We start from the raw sequence: 18,011 nt of genomic DNA, 5'->3' as shown, positions 1-18,011 counted from the left end.
ATTGTAACTATGCAATAGACCAGAAACACGATTTAACTAGTTAAAGGCTGATTTGAAATTCATATATACAGACATAAAATTTTAAACAGTACACTACACTTCCTATGCATCATGTAAATACTCAAACCAGTTCATCTCTATCTAATTTCTTTCATCTGCATTGATCTGATAAACACAGGATAAGTGTAGTTGTCACATTCCTCTTCGTCAGAACATATGTTGAAATCGCTGTCGGAAAAAGTGGACCAATATGCAGCGGATTGCGTGCTCATCATCATTTATTTTCAATGTGAACACGAGGAAAAAAACAATAAACAAAACTCACGACAGGAACTGTGTAGCAGGCTAAACAAAAGCAGTGCTAACATACAACTACCCACAAGTGACAAACAAAACACACACCTACTTATAGGACTCCCAATCAGAGGCAACTAGAAACACCTGCCTCCAATTGAGAGTCCAGCAACCAAATCTGCACATAGAAAACATAACCTAGAACCTACTCATACTAAAACATACACCACAAAACCCCGGAACACATAAATAACACACCCCTCTAAGCTATACAAAAAAAAAAACACCATACAAAACAAACATACCTCTGCCACGCCCTGACCAAATAATACAAATAATCCTCTATACTGGTCAGGACGTGACAGTAGTATTTCATCAAATGAGAGACTTAATTTCAACCAGTAGAGAATGTGAAATGCTTTATTGAAAGAAGTTAATTATCCAAGTGTTATAAATAAATGCATTATAAATATTATAATTGTAATATATTATAAATCCAAGTTCAATCTGTACTTCAATGCACATCTGTTGTGCATTATAAAAACAGAGGAAGAAAGGTGGTGAGAGAGGTGTAAAAGGGAAAGAGGTAAGGACATAGGGGCAGGGAAGGCAGCATGTGTTTAATGAATCACAGTGCTACCCTAATATTCTCTCAGTTCATCACAATTACATAAGTGTCTCTAGTGGTGTCTCCTAACCAGCCTTGGACTCCCAGTCGGCCCAAAGGTTATCTTAAGAGCGGGTGAGGTGGCAATGACAGGACTGGGGGTTGGCATCCTCTCTCACATCAAAACATACCTGCAGATGAGAGACAGATAGAGAGAGAGAGATCGAAAAAGAAAAAAAAAACACGCTAACACTGTTGGTCATAAGTCATAATCATCAGGAGGGGAAATACAAAACTGACCTTGGATCATTAACTCTGGGACTACTGTAAAGCATCTCTTTAACAATACTTCCTGTTGGCCTGACCAACTGACCTCTCAACTCTGATCATGCTGTGCCCTCTATGTAGCCAGTTCAGATGCGGGAGGGGTTCAAGGACACAGCTGATATAGTTCCCAAACCTTTTATAGTCCCGTACCCCTTCAAACATTCAACCTCCAGCTGCGTACCCCCTCTAGCACCAGGGTCAGCGCACTCTCAAATGTAGTTTTTTGCCATTATTGTAAGCCTGCCACATAAGAATGAGTGTGCTTTTTTGTCACAACCCAGCTCGTGGGAAGTGACAAAAAGCTCTTATAGGACCAGGGCACAAATAATAATAATATAATAATAATCAATAATTTTGCTCTTTATTTGGCCATTTTACACATAAAACCTTATTTGTATGTCAAAAATTGTGAATAACTCACCACAGGTTAATGAAGAGGGTGTGCTTGAAAGGATGCACATAACTCTGCAATGTTGGGTTGTATTGGATAGTCTCAGTGTCACGACTTCTGCCGAAGTCGGTCCCTCTCCTTGTTCAGGCGGCGTTCGGCGGTCGACGTCACCGGCCTTCTAGCCATCACCGATCCACTTTTCATTTTCCATTTGTTTTGTCTTTGTCTTACACACCTGGTTTCAATTCCTCAATTACTTGTTCATTATTTAAACCTCTGTTCCCCCATGTTTGTTTGTGAGTAATTGTTTGTATGTAATACGGTCCGTTATTGTGGGCTCGCATTATTGCGTTGTATTTGTTTGTATTTTGAGTAAATACGTTTTTTACTCATATCTGCTGCCCTGCGCCTGACTCCTCCAAACCAGCTCACACAGACTTTATTACACTCAGTCTTAAATCATTTTCCACACAGTCTGTGCCTGTATATAGTTTTCATGCTAGTGAGGGCCGAGAATCTACTCTCACATAGGTATGTGGTTGCAAAGGGCATCAGTGTCTTAACAGCGTGATTTGCCAAGGCAAGAAACTCTGAGCGCAACCCTATCCAGAAATCTGGCAGTGGCTTCTGATAAAATAAAATTTTCACTGAACCGCTTGTTGCGATTTTGAAGAGGCTCTCTTGTTCAGATATCAGTAAGTGGACTGTAGGCAGGGCAGGAAAGGGATAACAAATCCAGTTGTCACCCGTTTTGGGAAAGTACCTGCGTAATTGCACATCCAGCTCACTCAGGTGCTTCGCTATATCACATTTGACATAGTCCGTAAGCTTGAGTTAATTTGCAAACAAAAAAATCATACAATGATGGAAAGATCTGTGTGTTATCCTTGTTAATGCAGAAAAAAAAAGCTCCAACTTCTTAATCATAGCCTCAATTTTGTCCCGCACATTGAATATAGTTGCAGAGTGTCCCTGTAATCCTAGATTCAGGTCATTCAGGTGAGAAAAAACATCACCCAGATAGGCCAGTCGTGTGAGAAACTCGTCATCATGCAAGTGGTCAGACAAGTGAAAATTATGGTCAGTAAAGAAAACTTTAAGATCATCTCTCAATTCAAAAAAACGTGTCAATACTTTGCTCCTTGATAACCAGCGCACTTCTGGATGTTGTAAAAGCGTTACATGGTTGCTGCCCATATCATTGAATAATGCAGAAAATACACGGGAGTTCATGGGCCTTGCTTTAACAAAGTTAACCATTTTCACTGTAGTGTCCAAAACGTCTTTCAAGCTGTCAGGCATTCTCTTGGCAGCAAGAGCCTCTCGGTGGATGCTGCAGTGTACCCAAGTGGCATTGGGAGCAACTGCTTGCACGCGCGTTACCACTCCACAATGTCTCCCTGTCATGGCTTTTGCGCCATCAGTACCGACACATCTTGACCACCAAAGTCCATTTGATGTCACAAGGCTGTCCAATACTTAAAAAATATCCTTGCATGTCCTGGTTTCCAGTGGTTTGTAGAAGAGGATGTCATCCCTAATTGACCCCCCATAAACATAACGGACATATACCAGGAGCTGTGCCAGGCCCGCCACGTCTGTTGACTCATCCAGCTGTAACGCATGTAATTCACTGGCTTGTATGCGAAGCAGTAATTGTTTCAAAACATCTCCTGCCATGTCACTGATGCGTCGTGAAACAGTTGTTTAATGAAGGCATTGTATGTATAGTTTTTTGGGGACTTTTTCCCCAGCATTGTCCTAGCCATATCCGCGGCAGCAGAGTCCTCCACAATAGTATGGGGCTTGCTGTAACATTCGTCGTTATGGGTAGACCAAGGTGCAGCGTGGTAAGTGCTCATGATTACATTTTATTTATACTCAGAACACTAAACAAAATAACAAACAAAGGAAACCGAACGTCACGTTCTGCAGGCTTTCACAGAGCTGTACAAAAACAAGATCCCACAACAGAAGGTGGGAAAAAGGGCTGCCTGAGTATGATTCCCAATCAGAGACAACGATAGACAGATGCCTCTGATTAGGAACCATACTCGGCCAAACACAAAGAAATATATGACATAGAATGCCCACCCCATATCACACCCCGACCTAACCAAACAGAGAAAAACAGCTCTCTCAGGTCAGGGCGTGACACTTGCCTGCCCACTCGGTAGCTCATCATATAAGACGCTCCTAGCCCCTTCTTATTAATGGTATCTGTTGCTTTTATTCATGTCTTACTACTCGACAGTCATCTTTATTCTCGCTCAAAAAACTCCTGTGGCTTATTTTTCAAATTGTCATGTTTTGTTTCTAAATGTCTGGGCAAGATTGAAGGTTTCCCGCGAGAGAGTAACGGTTAATGTGATTGGATGTTCATTATTTGACTAGGCTACCTGTATTTGACATTGTGTTGTTATTTTGCTGAACACTAGATGGTTGAATTGTATTTTTGGCAGTGAAACGAGGCTACTCAGGCAAGAAAAAAACCTCACCCAAATGTATAGCCCCGCGTACCCCAGTTTGGGAATACCTGACCCAGAGCATTTAGGGAAAAGGGGAGAGAGTGATGAAGTGAAGGAGAGAGACTGTTATTTTCTCTATAATGTAGTTAAAGCAAGTGTTCAACAGGAATCTGTGTGTGTGTGACCTGGTGTCCACACTGTGGCTGCAGAGTACTTTATGCTGAAAATGAACCGACACGAGGACAAACAATATAGCGTAGTTATAGAAATAATGAAGTGTCTTACTATTCTCTATGGTTGGCCCTCTTGCCTATTCTTTGAAGGTGGAAGGAGCCACAGTTATACACCTGAACCTGCTTACTGCACAACACAATCCATCAATCAGATTGATACATGAGTGTGTAGGTGTGGGTTATAGGGTGTCTAATTGTTCTACATTTCTTTCAATATGGGTGACTTAAAATATTTTATTTATTTCACCTTTATTTAACCAGGTAGGCCAGTTGAGAACAAGTTCTTATTTACAACTATGACCTGGCAAAGATAAAGCAAAGCAGTGTGACAAAAACAACAACAGAGTTACACATGGAATGAACAAACTTACAGTCAATAACACAATAGAAAAAGTTTATATACAGTGTGTGCAAATGGCGTAAGGAGGTAAGGCAATAAATAGGCCATAGTAGCGAAGTAATTACAATTTAGCAAATTGACACTAGAGTGATAGATGTGCAAGTAGAAATACTGGAAATACTAGTGTGCAAAAGAGCAAAAAAGTAAATAAAACAATATGGGGATGAGGTTGTAGCGGGGTGCATAATTGGCGGCAGAGAAGTCAGGCGCAGGAGAGCAGAACTGGGTAATAACCGGAGATTTATTAAGCAAAACCAATGGCATCCAGAACAAAAAATCCCACACAAAGAATGGGGGGAACAGAGGGTTAAATACACAACAAGTAATTGAGGGAATTGAAACCAGGTGTGAGGAAAAACAAGACAAAACACATGGAAAATGAAAAGTGGATCGATGATGGCTAGAAGCCCGGCGACGCCGAGCGCCACCCGAACAAGGAGAGGACCTGACTTCGGCGGAAGTCGTGACAGAGGTAGGTAACCAACGAGAATGGGCGAATATCCGCAGCTATAAACCAAAGATTGTAAAAAAATAAACACAGCCTAGCTATCGCTCTTGTAATTTCTTTGGCTGGGACAGAATCAGTTGCCAAGGGGTGCTTAAATGCAGAAGGGAGAAGCTGTTGTGTTGTTGTTTCTTCGCATTTGCATCTTGCTCCGGTATACAGGAGTGATGTTGTTGTGTCAACATATTTGAGGTGTTGGCAGCTGCATAGGCTATTCTCATTGAGTGTTGTGACATACTGTTAATATTTCATCCACAACTCTCCATCGTCATAGTAATCTACTGGGAAGCCAAAATGTTCCCAAACTGGAGATAAACGATGATGCATGAGGATCCTCTAATTCTGGTTTATTGACGCCATCGTACAGAACTAGTTCTCGGCTGTGCCTCACAAAAGGACAGTTTGAAATGTGAATTTTGATTACAACGTACTCAGTTGTTTTAACTGTTTAACTTGAAATGTTAGTTTTTTTCAGCTCAGAATTACTCAAGAGGCATAGCCTAGTGTTTTGTTTTTTATTTTTTTGTATTCATTCGGGATCACAGTGCAGACGAACAGAGGTCCCTGTACCGAATGGATCAGTATGAATATGTGTACCATTACGCCTCTAGATAAGAACTTTGCCAACCTGCATGGCAAAGGAACATTTTAGAACACAAAGACTTCACGACTAGGTTGCGTCTCTGGCAACCTAACCGATAGAATGAAAGACCAGCCGGTGGACATGCTAGCATGCTGTAAAAACTGTTGGAGACGGACAGAAGGGTGTGTTCATAACAATTCAACTGTTCTACCTTGTTAGCTACAGTAGCAAATAGATCCAAGTTGGCTGGACTGATCCTTAACCTCTCTGGGCTAGGTGGGACGCCCACCTACTCAACAGCCAGTGTAATCCCGTGGCGCGATATTCAAATACCTCAAAAATGCAAAAACTTCAATTTTTCAAACATATGACTATTTTACACCATTTTAAAGACAAGACTCTCGTTAATCTAACCACACTGTCCGATTTCAAAAAGGCTTTACAACGAAAGGAAAACATTAGATTATGTCAGCAGAGTACCCAGCCAGAAATAATCAGACACCCATTTTTCAAGCTAGCATATAATGTCACATAAACCCAAACCACAGCTAAATGCAGCACTAACCTTTGATGATCTTCATCAGATGACAACCCTAGGACATTATGTTATACAATACATGCATGTTTTGTTCAATCAAGTTCATATTTATATCAAAAGCCAGCTTTTTACATTAGCATGTGACTAGCATGTGACTAGCATTCCGACCGAACACTGCCGGTGAATTTACTAAATTACTCACGATAAACGTTCACAAAAAACATAACAATTATTTTAAGAATTATAGATACAGAACTCCTCTATGCACTCGATATGTCCGATTTAAAAATAGCTTTTCGGTGAAAGCACATTTTGCAATATTCTAAGTAGATAGCCCGGCATCACAGGGCTAGCTATTTAGACACCCAGCAAGTTTAGCACTCACCAAAGTCAGATTTACTATAAGAAAAATGTTATTACCTTTGCTGTTCTTCGTCAGAATGCACTCCCAGGACTTCTACTTCAATAACAAATGTTGGTTTGGTCCCAAATAATCCATTGTTATATCAAAATAGCGGCGTTTTGTTCGTGCGTTCAAGTCACTATCCGAAAGGGTAAATAAGGGTGACGAGCATGGCGCATTTCGTGACAAAAAAATTCTAAATATTCCATTACCGTACTTCGAAGCATGTCAACCGCTGTTTAAAATCAATTTTTATGCCATTTTTCTCGTAAAAAAGCGATAATATTCCGACCGGGAAAGCGTGTATACGTACAAAGAGAGAGAAAATAAAAACATCTCATGCCCTCGTGCACGAGCCTGACTCTCAGAGTACTCTGACCAGCCACTATCCAAACGCGATAATGTGTTTCAGCCTGGGGCTCCCTCGATATCATTCAGCTTTTTCCCGGGCTCTGAGAGCCTATGGGAGCCGTAGGAAGTGTCACGTTACAGCAAAGATCCTCAGTCTTCAATAAAAAGAGCCAAGATGAACAACAACTTGTCAGACAGGCCACTTCCTGTTCAGAATCTTCTCAGGTTTTTGCCTGCCATATGAGTTCTGTTATACTCACAGACACCATTCAAACAGTTTTAGAAACTTTAGGGTGTTTTCTATCCAAAGCCAATAATTATATGCATATTCTAGTTACTGGGCAGGAGTAGTAACCAGATTAAATCGGGTACATTTTTTATCCGGCCGTGTCAATACTGCCCCCTAGCCCTAACAGGTCTTTAAGAGTCTAAACCGCGGGGGGGGTTCTACTAACCAAACATATGGAATTGTTTTATGATGGCCTTACCAAGGATCATTTAGCTATTTGATTTAGAATTTTAGTACACCTTTAGGTATCAAAAATATATTTATTTACATTTTTTTATGAAACATTTAATTTGGCCTTACTGCTATAAGCCCATAGAAACACACTGAATAACTGGTTCATACATGGACAAAAAAAAAAATAAGAAAAAAAATCGATGTCTGTCCTGTATCCGAGAGATATAAGATCAAGATTTTTAACAAATATTTAACCCTTTTTTTAGGCACTAAACTACTTCCGTATGTAAGTAATTTGTGTGTCCTAGAGCAAAACGGAGAACAGTGTGTAGCCCGAACGGGTCGGACGCTACAGACAGAAATGGTCAGATCGACTGTACCGACTTCAGACAAGTCCCCTGACACTTGTGGGGGTTGTAGAGCAAAATGGATATAATAGTTTGTAGACCGAACCGTTCGGACGCTACAGACAGAAATTGTGCTTGATGAGGCTGGCAGGTGGCCTAGCGGTTAGAGCACTGGGCCAGTAACCGAAAGGTCACTGGTTTGAATATACCTGAGTCGACAAGCTGAAACATCTGTTGATGTGCCCTTGAGCAAGACACTTAACCCTAATTTGCTCCAGTGGAGGAGTACTACCATGGCTTTCCCTGTAAAACACATTTCACTGCACCTACCTGGTGTATGTGACAGTAAAAAATATATATATATTTTTTTTTGCGAAAGGCTTATATTTAGCCTAGGTATAATTTCACAAGCCCAGAATTCATTAGATTATTGCTGACTGTTTGAAATGCAGTGTATTTTACCTTTTATTGTACAACAAAGCTTATTTAGCGATAATTATTGTGAATCGCCCATAAGTTAGATCTTGTTTTTTTTATATGATTTACAGGTCGCCCAGCCCTACCCCATGTTAAGATAACATTACCACCAGCTTATCCAAAGACATGGTCCTCTTTTCGCGATGTGAGTATTGGGTTGCAACTGAGACAACCCGGTTCAATTTGGGTCCCGAGGCAAAACCAGTTGAGAACCACTGATCTAAAAGACCTGCATCACCTGTACTGGGAGCTTTTCCCTTTCTTAAAGGACATATTTGAGTATTTTTGGAGCATTTCATGTTTTTTTTTTGAGCCCCCGTACTGCACAATGAGGAAGTGAGTCGCTAGTTGGGGTAAGTTTCTCCAAAACAAGTGAAATCACAACAACAACAAAATACAAAAAAAGTGTTTGGACCCTTCTATAACATGCCATTTAAATAAAAAAAATACAGAAAAATTCTCCTTTATAGCCTAATTACTGGTAGCCTAATTACATTACTAATTGAGATGATTCAAGTATCAAGAGGTCAAGTGTCATGAGAAGATACTATATTGACCTGCTTGAGGACAAAACTAGGCCTCCCAGTTAAAAATACATTTTCCTAGCCATTACAACCTATGAATCTAGTAGTACTAAGCCTACTCCCACCATGGCTAAGACAAGCTAACTGAGCTAGCAGTACTCACCCAGTCTAAGTCTTTTCCTGTGGTAACAAGCTGAGTTAGCATGCTAAGCTAACAATACTTACCCCGTCGAAGTCTTCTCCTGTTGTATACAAGCCTATTTAGTTAACATGCTAAACTAGCAATACTCACCTTGTAGGCCTTCTCCTGCAGGTTGGTGTTGCTGAGCTTCAGGATAACATCAAATTCGATGGGCTTCACACTCATCTGACCAGGCTTCTTGTTAAAGTCCACCTGACGGATGATCTGAAGAACACACAAAGAACAGAAAAATGTGTGCCTTCAGAAATCATGCTAAATTAGCAAAAACTTTACACACGTTAGACATCATCAAAACACCAGTGACAGTGCCTGCCCTCAAAAACCCACAAGCCAGGACGTCACCATCCTTTGGTATAGGGCTTGTACAATGGAAAAATAATTGAGGTTCCTGACGACAGACATTTTAATAAATTATCAATGCAAATATATGACCAAAGGTTACAGTCCGTAAAAAAGCATACAATTAAAAACTACAACCCATCAAACACTATATGCTTGGTGGTTATTGAGTGTGTGTTTGTGTGCCCCTGGTGATGTGACCCTTTAGTAGCTGTGTCTTCTGAAAAAGCTACTGGGGATCCAAATAAACAAATGGCAATTATATTGTGCATGTCCTTCAGAATCAGCACAGTATGTGCCAGTGCTATATTTCTGTATTTTTACTTAAATCATTTTAAATATCACATTGTTTGTTTTATGTGTACTGGATTGACCTAGTTCTGTATATTTCGTTCGTGTATCTGTGTGTGTGTGCATGTGAGGTCGTTGGTACTAGGCGAGCGGGAGCACTCCTGGCCAGGTCTGTCTGTACAAACATCGGATGTGGTGGTGGTCGCCGGGGGGGGGGGGGGGGTGATATGGGCCAGCCCTGATACACAGAGGGGGCCACTGTAGCAGGAAGCTCACACACACACACACACACACACACACACACACACACACACACACACACACACACACACACACACACACACACACACACACACACACACACACACACACACACAAGTATGTGTGGTGTGCATGCACGTGTGTGTATGATAGTGTGGTCTGTTATTGTAGATGGAGTGTGTCTTAGTGTTTGTTGGCGTCCTGTGGTAAGCTAGCATGAGAAAGGCAGTATGGGAGGCGACCACTTGTTCCCGTGTGCATGTGCACAGTTTGACCAGAGCGATAAAGACCAGGCTGTGGTTTACGCTCTGCTTCTAACTCAGACATACCAAACTTGACACATTTTTATTATCCCACAATGCACCAATTTGCCTAGGTACTTTTTTAGTTTAATAATGTTGGCAGAAGACTGCCTAAGTATGAATGGTAGTCTATAGACTGTTATGGGTACTTGTAATTGGCTTCTCTTCATCTAGCGAACTAGAAATATACTTAAAATGTAGGATTTTCTGACAAGGTGGTGCTGATGTACAGTCGTGGCCAAAAGTTTTGAGAATGACACAAATATTGATTTTCACAAAGTCTGCTGCCTCAGTTTGTATCATGGCAATTTGCATATACTCCAGGATGTTATGAAGAGTGATCAGATGAATTGGAATTAATTGCAAAGTCCCTCTTTGCCATGCAAATGAACTGAATCCCCAAAAAACATTTCCACTGCATTTCAGCCCTTCCACAAAAGGACCAGCTGACATCATGTCAGTGATTCTATTGTTAACACAGGTGTGAATGTTGACGAGGACAAGGCTGGAAATCCCTCTGTCATGCTGATTGAGTTCGAATAACAGACTGGAAGCTTCAAAAGGAGGGTGGTGCTTGGAATCATTGTTCTTCCCCTGTCACCCATGGTTACCTGCAAGGAAATACGTGCCATCATCATTGCCAGTAAGATTGCACCTAAAGCAACCATTCATTGGATCATCAAGAACTTCAAGGAGAGAGGTTCAATTGTTATGAAGAAGGCTTCAGGGCGCCCAAGAAAGTCCAGCAAGCACCAGGACCATCTCCTAAAGTTGATTCAGCTGCGGGATTGGGGCACCACCAGTACAGAGCTTACTCAGGAATGGCAGCAGGCAGGTGTGAGTGCATCTGCACGCACAGTGAGGTGAAGACTTTTGGAGGATGGCCTGGTGTCAAGAAGGGCAACAAAGAAGCCACTTCTCTCCAGGAAAAACATCATCGACCGACTGATATTCTGCAAAAGGTACAGGGATTGGACTGCTGAGGACTGGGGTAAAGTCATTTTCTCTGATGAATCCCCTTTCCGATTGTTTGGGGCATCCGGAAAAAAGCTTTTCCGGAGAAGACAAGGTGAGCGCTACCATCAGTCCTGTGTCATGCCAACAGTAAAGCATCCTGAGACCATTCATGTGTGGGGTTGCTTCTCAGCCAAGGCAGTGGGCTCACTCACAATTTTGCCCAAGAACACAGCCATGAATAAAGAATGGTACCAACACATCCTCCAAGAGCAACTTCTCCCAACCATCCAGGAACAGTTTGGTGACGAACAATGCCTTTTCCAGCATGATGGAGCACCTTGCCATAAGGCAAAAGTGAAAACTAAGTGGCTCGGGGAACAAAACATTGATATTTTGGGTCCATGGCCAGGAAACTCCCCAGACCTTAATCCCATTGAGAATTTGTGGTCAATCCTCAAGAGGCGGGTGGTCAAACAAAAACCCCACAAATTCTGACAAACTCCAAGCATTGATTATGCAAGAATGGGCTGCCATCAGTCAGGATGTGGCCCAGAAGTTAATAGACAGCATGCCAGGGCGGATTACAGAGGTCTTGAAAAATAAGGGTCAACAAATATTGACTCTTTGCATCAACTTCATGTAATTGTCAATAAAAGCCTTTGACACTTATGAAACGCTTGTAATTATACTTCAGTATTCCATAGTAACATCTGACAAAAATATCTAAAGACACTGAAGCAGCAAACTTTGTAAAAATGTATATTTGTGTCATTCTCAAAACTTTTGGCCATGACTGTAGGCCTAAGGTTTGGTAGGGGGGAGGTCCGGATGGGGTCAGTCAAGTTATAGCATTTAGCATTTTTGAAAAACCTGTAAATGACATTCGCTGAAACCTAGCATCTTAAAATATATCAAACATTGTAACCAAGACAGAAGTCTTGTTTGATCCTAAATTAAATTGAAGTGTCTCAATGACGCTTTCAAATTTTTGTAGGTTACATTTTGGGGTAATGATTATTCTAAAAAATAGGCGTATTTATGTGGATAGTCGACTGAAAATGTAAATTGGCTTAATTGTGTTTGGGGAGAAAATTCAGAATAATTCAATTACTGGATGCAATGTAGTACTCTAGTTTACTGTAGGCTTTATGTAATATGAAACAACTGAACTAAGCCTATAGGAGCTTGTTTCAGTTCTCCATCCCTGACCTAATCCATCAAATTACGTCTGACTACTAGACTACCATTCATTCAACATGCCTTGTCGTAATTGGCGAACTATTATCACACCATTAGCAGCCTACTGTTGACATGCGAAGACATATGAAGAGGACAGATTAACTGATTAATTAACATAGGCCTGCTAATCTTTAACAGCCTAAATACAATTTCTGTGAAGGATGATATTAGTGGAACAGCTCTCTGCTACTGTATGTCTGTTTCCATCTACAGAGCGATGCTTACTGAACTACCACAGCACTGTACATTTCCTTGCTTGTCAATGCACTCGTGCCTACTACGGAGATCAAAGCATATGAAATGTGCTATTTTACAGGGTCAGCCACAGTAGTACAGCGCCACTGTAGAAAATTAGGGTTAAGTGCCTTGCTCAACGGGACAGCGACAGTTGTTACCTAGTCGGCTTGGGGATTCGAACTCGCAACCTTTTGGTTACTGGCCCAACGCTCTTAACTGTTAGGCTACCAGCCAGGGTAAGCCTTAGCTAAGGCGCTAGCTACAAAATAATAGTGGTTATGTGCTTGATTAACACATATAATTTTGGAAAATGTATTTGGCAAACAGTTTGTTCTCCTTTTTACCTACCCTGTGTTATCAATGAATGAAGTGGAGAGCTGCCATCCAGGTAGAGGGAGGAAAACCAACAGTACTATGACTACAGGGGTGGGCCTGAGCAGAGAACTAGAGATTTCGTTCTCCTCATCCGAGTTGTCTGAATAGCTCAGCTCCAACTTCAGACAGTTACAGTTACCACAGTGTGCCATCTAGAAGCCTATTTGTGGGTAGTTTTCCCCCCCACCCACACACACCCACACACACCCACACACACACACACACAAACGGGGGAGCACGAGGGGGGTGCTTTTCTGCTGCTCTAATTAAAACAGTAGCAGCGCACACCTCAGCCTCTTTTCTCTTTAACGAGGGGAACAGCTAAAAAAATGAATAAACAGGCAATGGGGTGCATCATGAATAAACACTGTGCGCTGTGAGGGGTTCTTGGGGTGTGTGTGCTGGAGGGTGGATGGCTGTGCCGTAGGCAGAGAGGATGCAGTGGCGGTTCTAGACCATTTCAACTGGGGGGTGCCAAGCTGGGGCCAGTTGTACTGTTAGAGGGGCCAGTTACATTAGACGTTATTGTTGTCATATCGTTTTCTTCACTGCATTGCAGGCATTAGCAGGCAAAAGACCATGTTCATAATCATCATCGTTGCTACCGTCTAATAACGGGTGTAAAAAAAGAACGATCGCAAAAATTTGTTATGTACAAATTATTTCATACTCCACATTTAGGGGGGCCACAAGGGGGTCCAAAATTGTTGTCACAGGGGCACTGCCCCCCCCCCCCCCCCCCCCCCCCCCCCCAGAACCGCTAGTGAGAGGATGTGGTCTGCAGAGCACGTTAGGAGCAGAGTAAACCACAGCCTGGTCTTTATCACTTTGGTTAGACCATCAACACACACACACACACACACACACACACACACACACACACACACACACACACAGCAGACCATCACGGTGAACACTCCCACAAAACCAAGCTGTCGCCTCCATACTACCGTTCTCCTGTTAGCTTACCACAGGAGGCTAGCACTCACTAAGACATATATGGGTATGCACACCACATATACTCAAAGCCAAACCCACACGCACACAGTCAAACATGTTGACAGTTTGTGACCTTACCCTGATAACAAAGGTGTGTAACGCGCACACACAACCCTCAGATGTACTTCCTCCCCCTCATCGTTCCGAGCCTATGCTGTTGTTAGCCGTTGAGACCTCGCTAACTGCCTTGATACACTGGACTGTGTTTTCCACTGATACCTGAGAAAATGTTGCATAACTCCCACCCAAGTTGTTTGTTTCCATTGGTTTTGTTGCCAAATGTTGTCCTCTTGTTGTCATGGGTGTCGTAAGGATTGGACCAAGGCGCAGCGGGTAAAGTGCTCATCTTCTTAATTTATTTAAAGAAAACACTTAAACAAAATAAACAAACGACGAAAACAGTTTCATAAGGCTCCCAGGCTATACAGAAAATAACCACCCACCAAAACACAAGTGAAACAAACAACTAAATATGGCCTCCAATTAGACAACGACAACCAGCTGCCTCTAATTGGAGGTCATTGCCAAAAACCCAACATAGAAATAGAAAACAGAAACACACAAAAAATAGAAACACACAAAACAAACATCCCCTGCCACGCCCTGACCAAACTACAATGACAAATAACCCCTTTTACTGGTCAGGACGTGACACTTGTATTTCTCACATCTTATCAACCCCTTCAGACTACACAAGTGCTTAGGGCAGGGGTGGCCAACCCTCCTCATAGTGAGCTACTGGTTATGCAAGGTTTTGATCCGACCCTGTTGTAAGTTAACATACCAGATTCCGCTGAGCATGGTCCAGTGAGCATATTACCAGTTAATTTAGGTGTGATACCTAGATTAGGGTTGGAGCTAAATCCTTCAGGGCTCGTATTCACAAAGTATCTAAGAGTAGGAGTGCTGATCTAGGATCAGGTCCCTCCTGTCTATGTAATCTTATTCATTATTAAGTAAAGAAGGCGAAACTAGTTCTAGATCAGCACCTCTACAGGGAGACGCTTTGTGAATACAGGCCTAGGAGGGCAGTGATCTTGGGGGAAAGTGGGGCACCCTTAGTATAGAGCAGTGGTCCATTGTAAACCTGCCACACGCACGCACACACTATATGATACATTTATTAACCATAAGAATGAGTGTGAGTTTGTCACAACCCGGCTTGTGGGAAGTGACAAAGGGCTCTTATAGGACCAGGGCACAAATAATAATAACCAATAATTTTGCTCTTTATTTAACCATCTTACATATAAAACCTTATTTGTTCATCGAAAATTGTGAATAACTCACTACAGGTTAATGAGAAGGGTGTGCTTGAAAGGATGCACATAACTCTGCAGTGTTGGGTTGTATTGGAGAGAGTCTCAGTCTTACATCATTTTCCACACAGTCTGTGCCTGTATTTAGTTTTCATGCTAGTTAGGGCCGAGAATCCACTCTCACATAGGTTTTTTATTTTATTTTAATAAAACTTTTATTTAACCAGGTAGGCAAGTTGAGAACAAGTTGTCATTTGCAACTGCGACCTGGCCAAGATAAAGCATAGCAATTCGACACATACAATAACACAGAGTTACACATGGAATAAACAAAACATACAGTCAATAATACAGTAGAAAAAAATAAAAATAAAAGTCTATATACAGTGAGTGCAAATGAGGTAAGATAAGGGAGATAAGGCAATAAATAGGCCATGGTGGCGAAGTAATTACAATATAGCAATTAAACACTGGAATGGTAGATGTGCAGAAGATGAATGCGCAAGTAGAGATACTGGGGTGCAAAGGAGCAAAATAAATAAAATAAATACAGTAAAGGGATGAGGTAGATAGATGGGATGTTTACAGATAGGCTATGTACAGGTGCAGTGATCTGTGAGCTGCTCTGACAGCTGGTGCTTAAAGCTAGTGAGGGAGATATGAGTCTCCAGCTTCATTGATTTTTGCAGTTCGTTCCAATCATTGGCAGCAGAGAACTGGAAGGAAAGGCGACCAAAGGAGGAATTGGCTTTGGGGGTGATCAGTGAGATATACCTGCTGGAGCGCGTGCTACGAGTGGGTGCTGCTATGGTGATCAGTGAGCTGAGATAAGGCAGGGCTTTACCTAGCAGAGACTTGTAGATGACCTGTAGATATCAGTAAGTGACCTGGAGGCAGGGCATGAAAGGGATAACGAATCCAGTTGTTTGTGTCGTCCGTTTCGGGAAAGTACATGCGTAATTGCGCACCCAACTCACTCAGGTGCTTCGCTATATCCCATTTGACATTGTCCGTAAGCTGGAGTTCATTTGCACACAAAAGTCATACAATGATGGAAAGACCTGTGTGTTGTTAATGCAGACAGAGAAGAGCTCCAACTTCTTAATAATAGCCTCAATTTTGTCCCGCACATTGAATATAATTGCGGAGAGTTCCTGTAATCCTAGATTCAGATCATTCAGATGAGAAAAAACATCACCCAGAAAGGCCAGTCGTGTGAGAAACTCGTCATCATGCAAGCGGTCAAACAAGTGAAAATGATGGTCAGTAAAGAAAACTTTAAGCTCGTCTCTCAATTCAAAAAAACGTGTCAATACTTTGCCCCTTGATAAGCAGTGCGCTTCTGGATGTTGTAAAAGCGTTACATGGTCGCTGCCCATATCATCGCATAGCGCAGAAAATACACGAGAGTTCAGGGGCCTTGCTTTAACAAAGTTAACCATTTTCACTGTAGTGTCCAAAACGTCTTTCAAGCTGTCAGGCATTCCTTTGGCAGCAAGAGCCTCTCGGTGGATGCTGCAGTGTACCCAAGTGGCATCGGGAGCAACTGCTTGCACGAATGTTACCACTCCACTCTGTCTCCCTGTCATGGCTTTTGTGCCATCAGTACAGATACCAACATAAGCAGCAGCTACGTTTGGCTACATACAGACCGTTAGTGGAATTCCCGCGAGAGAGTAGCGGTTAATGTGATTGGATGTTAATTATTTGACTAGTCTACCTGTATTTGATATTGTGTTGTTATTTCACTGAACACTGGTTGATGCTTATTTATAAAACCCTCTTAGGCCTCACTCCCCTCTATCTGAGATATCTGCTGCAGCCCTCATCCTCCACATACAACACCCGTTCTGCAAGTCACATTCTGTTAAAGGTCCCCAAAGCACACACATCCCTGGGTTGCTCCTCTTTTCAGTTCGCTGCAGCTAGCGACTGGAACGAGCTGCAATAAACAATCAAGCTGGACGGTTTTATCTCAATCTCTTCATTCAAAGACTCAATCATGGATATTCTTACTGACAGTTGTGGCAGCTTTGTGTGATGTATTGTTGTCTCTACCTTCTTGCCCTTTGTGCTGTTGTCTATGCCCAATAATATTTGTACCATGTTTTGTGCTGCTACCATGTTGTGTTGCTACCATGCTGTGTTGTCATGTGTTGCTGCCTTGCTATGTTGTAGTCTTAGGTCTCAGTTTTTTAGTGTTGTGTTGTCTCTCTTGTCATGATGTGTGTTTTGTCCTACATTTATATTGTATTTATTTTTAATCCCAGCCCCCGTCCCAGTAGGAAGTCTTTTGCCTTTTGGTAGGCCGTCATTGTAAATAAGAATTTGTTCTTGACTGACTTGCCTAGTTAAATAAAGGTTCAAAAAAAGAAAGGAGAAAAAAAACACTAGATGGTTTAATTTTATTTTGGAAGTGAAACGAAGCTACTCAGGCGAGAGAAAAAAAACTTACCCTAATGTATAGTCCATTGGAAAATATTAATGGACTGTTTGAAAATGTGAAAAAAAATTATATATACTTAAAAAAAAAGTTAAATGTGAATCACATTTTTATTTGGCGTACCCCGACGGCATTGTGTACCACAGTTTGGGAATACCTGGTATAGAAGGTAGGTTCGGGATGGTGATGGGTGGAT

The 18,011-nt window shown here is 41.8% G+C and overlaps 1 pseudogene; it reads right to left on the bottom strand.

The window, feature by feature from the left end:
• LOC106567460 (nucleolar complex protein 2 homolog) overlaps nucleotides 1-18,011 on the bottom strand; it is a 60,065-nt pseudogene that overhangs the window by 25,749 nt on the left and 16,305 nt on the right.

Source organism: Salmo salar, chromosome 13 (genome assembly GCF_965601325.2).
Source record: "Salmo salar chromosome 13, fSalSal1, whole genome shotgun sequence".
Taxonomy (NCBI): Eukaryota; Metazoa; Chordata; class Actinopteri; order Salmoniformes; family Salmonidae; genus Salmo; species Salmo salar.
The sequence above is the reverse complement of the archived record's forward strand: the minus strand, read 5'-3'. Positions and strand labels throughout refer to the sequence as shown.